This window comes from Saccostrea echinata, unplaced genomic scaffold (genome assembly GCF_033153115.1).
Source record: "Saccostrea echinata isolate AGI-Se365-2 ecotype Australia unplaced genomic scaffold, CSIRO_AGI_Sech_v1 ptg000011l, whole genome shotgun sequence".
Taxonomy (NCBI): Eukaryota; Metazoa; Mollusca; class Bivalvia; order Ostreida; family Ostreidae; genus Saccostrea; species Saccostrea echinata.
This window is the reverse complement of record NW_026889760.1, coordinates 441,185-446,295: the sequence shown is the minus strand read 5'-3', so window position 1 is coordinate 446,295 and position 5,111 is coordinate 441,185.

Genomic DNA, 5,111 nt, shown 5'->3' with positions numbered 1-5,111 from the left:
ATAAAACAGGAGGCGACAGCTTTGCGGAATCCTCCGCAGGGGCACAAGTTGTACAAATTATTAATTCTGAGACATTATGAAGAGAGTATTTTCTAAACCATAAGCACTAGGTAAATATACAAAAAAATTAATCTAAGATATATGAACTAGTGAATATGTTGATATTAGTTCCTTCTACGAACTGATTGATTGTGTTGAAAAAAATCTTCAGGAAAAAACGTTTGAGGGTGTACATTTGCTTGAGAAAAAAAATGTCCCTCGCAATGGCTTACAGATTTTTATGTGTTTGTATGTACTCTTTGAAAGACGCATGTTAAGAATGCGAAAGCTACGAGGGGTTATCAAAAAGTTCGCGAACTATCTCTATATTTACAAAACCATAATTCAGATCAGAATGAAATTTGGCACACATATAGTCATACATTTGTTCTATAAATAGCACCTGTTATGTTTTGTTTTGCTCCATGTTTGTGACGTCACAATATGAAAATGACGTCAATAGGTAGGTTACTTGTGACAAAAAAATGATTGACTCAGTCGTACTCGCCTGTAAAGTTTAATGTGTATCTTGGAAATTCCTTTGCAGTAGCATGTAATAATTTGTACAAAGTTTATGAAAACAAAAGACCTTCCAGGAGTTTAAACATAAATTGGATTGATTGTTTTAGTGAAAGAATGGAGATAGTTAAAAATGATGTTTGTTTTGTTGCTCAGTGAAAGCAAGCTGGGGAAGAGATGTGTCCTTAGTTGAGCAATTTGTTACGAAAGACCGCCAAGTTACAGTTAGAAAAATAGTTTATTATTTTAACAATAATATAGTCACTAAATTCCTAAAATATCGCTTACTTTAGACTTTAAACGTATCATATATGATAAAAAGAAGGCGCCCGTACTTTATCCACATTGAATAAACGACGCTCCCAAGACAGAAGACTCGGGTTGTGATGGACACCATGCTCATTCTGGGAAAGGATATCCTTATCCACCCATCCTATTGCCGAGATTTGGTCATTTTTGACAAATTGACTGATTTTGTTATAAAAAAATAACTTGCATGCTAAGAAATATACGACTCGGAAAGATCTTTTACCTTCTGTGAACGGAACGCTTCGGAGCATGTCACGTGACCGCCTGCATCACGTGATTCGCGCATGGGCAGAACGGTGACAGATGTGCATTTAAATCGGAGAGGACTACTCTAAAAAATAATGAACACTGAAACCTAATTTCATTTCTTTTATGGAAGCAATTCAATTAGTTCGCGAACTTTTTGATCACCCCTCGTAAATTTAATAAACAACAACAGTTCCAAAAATCTTTGTACAATAAACATTTAAACGGCCACACTTTCGCAGTGATCTTAAATTTTTAGATAATGTTCATATATATCATGATGTATTTTATTTTTTAATTGATACTATTTGGATTTATTGTTAATAGTCCTCCACACCCCGTGACTTGTGACATATACCCAAAAATACCTTTGCTTCCGGTATCATACGGTGTGTCCACTGACGATTTGTCTTGGACCTCTTTAAGAGAAATTAAAACAGAGTCTTGCGAACGCTTTAGAGATGACGGTTTGTCAACGGAAAAGTATTCAGTAAACTAAAAGCAACCCTACCATTAATAACGTGTGACCGAGACTGGTGAAAGTAAAAGTGTCAATATATTTTTTTACAAATAAAGAAGAGAAAATCAATTGTGGCATAATAATTCGTAAATAACAGATATATTTATGTAAAGACGTTTTTGTTTATTCATGCCTTTACACTAATCATTCCAATAATCGCGATATTGTCATATAGTTAGCAAATTTTATAGTTGCTCATTCATATCCGTCCGGTATATGGTGTCTTCATAACTTCTCTTGCCAGTAAGTCTTAGGTATCAAGAAAGATAACTCAAAAGGAACGTTGAATCTGAAAATTATTTTTCCATATTCAATAAATTTGATTTTGATTTAATCTCTTGTTGCTTTTCAATTCATGTTTCCCCCCTACACTATTAGGCGTCTCTCCTAATTTTTCGTCAGTAGATTCTATAGAAAAGGACTTATCTTGATCTTTTTATATCTTTTACAAATTTTTGTGGTGGTTTTGTGAGCTCAATGATATAAAGCATAAAAATCTAAATTTATGTTGTTACTTTTAAAACTCGATGAGAAAAACATCTTAATAGTTATGAAATTCAAAAAAAAAAAACTAGTATAAATTATATTTCAATACCTAACCATTTTTAATGGTTGATATGCTTGTTAATATTAGAACAGAAACTGGGGTGTGTTGAGGACAACTTTGGTTATAAAATGACGTTCAAAATTTAAAAAAAAAAAAAAAAAAAAAAAAAAAAAAAAAAAAACAGGTAAGAGAAAAGTCTATGTATATTTTAAATCACCCCCGTAGATATTAAAGCAACTGTGAGTAGTGGTGAGTTCGCAAAGACTGATTTCGAAAATCTTTTAAAGTCATTTCAGTTGACCAATAAAATCAAGAATACTTTTGAGACGTTTCATAGAAAACAAAAAATGCCCCATCTTAAAGAAAGAATGGATAAAAAAGCAAGAGCAGATAGAAGTTTGGTCTATTTTTATCAATCATCTTAATAGATGATCATTGTTATTAGATGATAAATTGGAAAGTTCAGAAAAAAACACACAAACAGATGCAAATAATTTGAGATTTTGATGATATGTTTTTAAAAGAGGTTCATCCGAGATTGGCCTAACCATTTGCCTAAATGTCATAAAAGAGATAGGGGGTTCATCCCAATCATCATACCTGTAGTAATATATTGCCCATCTTTATCTTTTCAGATAATATGGCTATTGTGAACATTATTTACAAATTTCAACTCACCCAAAATTTCTGAATTTAATGCTGTGCTTTAGAGTGAAAAGAGACTAAAAGATTATATTCTATTTAGAGCTATGATTTACTTGCAGATCGCCATTTTTGCCTGAAAGCTTGAGATTCCTGGATCTGGATTCAATGCAATCAGCAATACACTAACTATGGTCAACCTTTTATAGATTTAGCAGTATATATCCAATCAAAATAAATCTTTTAACTTCATTAACACTTGCTGCTTATGAAACAATCCTTTGCATTTTACTCTGTCTTTATGTAAACCATTTTCCTAATATTTCTTTACTGCCACTTCCAACTGACCAGTCTGACCTTTTCATTACCTATTGTTTTCAGCTCAATCTGCGCTTGCAGCTTTAACTTTGAAACTGCTATTTAGCTCAGTTACAATTTTATAAGTCGAGAACCCATCGTAACAGTTTGTGATACTAGCTTATCAATACAGTATGTTAACTTCAAACGATCATATATCTGCTAGCTTTTTGTGCCTTCCACACTTGCACAAATAGTACAAATTATTTAATTCTTAAAACTAAGCTCAACAACGGGCTTTATATAGAGTTAATCACGCATATTTCTAGATGTGTAAAAGTATTTGGTTCTGATAGAAAAAAATTAGAATATCTTACACAGATGTAAACAGCAGCGTTAAAATCAATTGTCATATAAAGAAATGTTTTAAAGTTTAAATATTGTTTAGATAAATTTATCTGATAGCTGCTATGTTTTGTGTATTATGCTCAGATCTTTTAAATTTGGATATTAAATGTAACAATGAAAAAAGAGAAGACAACGAACAGTGATCGATCTCAAAAAATCTACAAACAATAGATTTCTGTGAACAAGGCATAAAACGCGGACCCCTAAAAATTCCAGAGATAGGATCAGGTGCCCAGGAGAGGCACATGTAGGCATCTCCCTATAGACAGGACACACACGACGTGAGCTCTATGATTTGAATAGGTAGGGGGAATATTCCGCAGTCGAATTTAGTATAAAATCAAAGGTCTAACAATTTGTATGAAATATGTCAGTCAAAAAACGCCCCATGATAGATTTATTTGCTAGCATTTTCATTATAACGTCCATAGAATTTATCAAATCCTTTAACATCAACTTATCTGTAAGAAGCCTATCTCGTTTTAAACATATTAGTAATCAGAGCATGTTCTTGAGTGTCAAATAAATTAGGAGACCATGTGCAGATGATAGAGGAACATTACTTAATCAATAAGGATAGGATGATTTCACCTTTCCATCGTCAACTTTCCTTACTTATGCAGTAATATTCCGCTATCTCCTGTATATGATATTGACATCTCCCAACATATTCCATACTTAAAGGTATGCTCTGATTACGATTAATGTTTAAACCGAGGCAGGCTACTGACAGATAAGTTGATGTTACAGGGATTTCAATAACATCGTTTAAAGTCAGCATTTCGTAAATTCTATGGTCGTTATAATGACCTTGTAAGCTAGCAAGTTTTATACCAGTTGTTAGACCTTTGTTTTACTACCGAATTCGACTACGAAATGCTCCATCTACCTGATCAATACATAGGGTTCACGGAGCGTGACAGGTCAAAGAGAATGCTTACTCCGCGTAGGCACCTGATACTACCTCTGGAATTTGTAGGGGTCCGTGTTTTATGTCCTGTTCACAGATTTCTTTTGTTTATAGGTTTTTGAGATCGATCACTGTTCGTTATCTTCACCTTTCTCAGTCGTAAACACATACATGAGATACATGTAATAAAACTGTTGTAAGTACATTGCATGAGTTTCAATTCTGTATGTTGCAGATTATTTTATGGTTTTTGCTAGAGATTTACAGAATATTTATCAAAAATTCAGAATTTATGAAGGCTTCAGACATATTTTTTCTATCAATAATAAAATAAATTTTGGAAGTGATCTTATACAATTTATTGTTTTATTTGTTCATATGTATAAGTTATATTTCTTCTGGATATAAAAAAAAATCGGATATGTAAACTGGAATAAGTGAAATATCAGAATTTGAATCACATAATAAAAAAAATTTTGACACTTTTTCAAAATTTATTATTTGTTTGATTTCACAAAGATAGCCTCACTTTTTTAAATACAAAAGAAAACTTAATATATATTTAGAATTTGTTTGGGCCTTTGTAATCTCTATATAAATTTAGTCATTATTGTAAGCAAAACCGTCCACCATGAAATAAATTCAGGACACTCTCTTAATAATAACTTATTGCA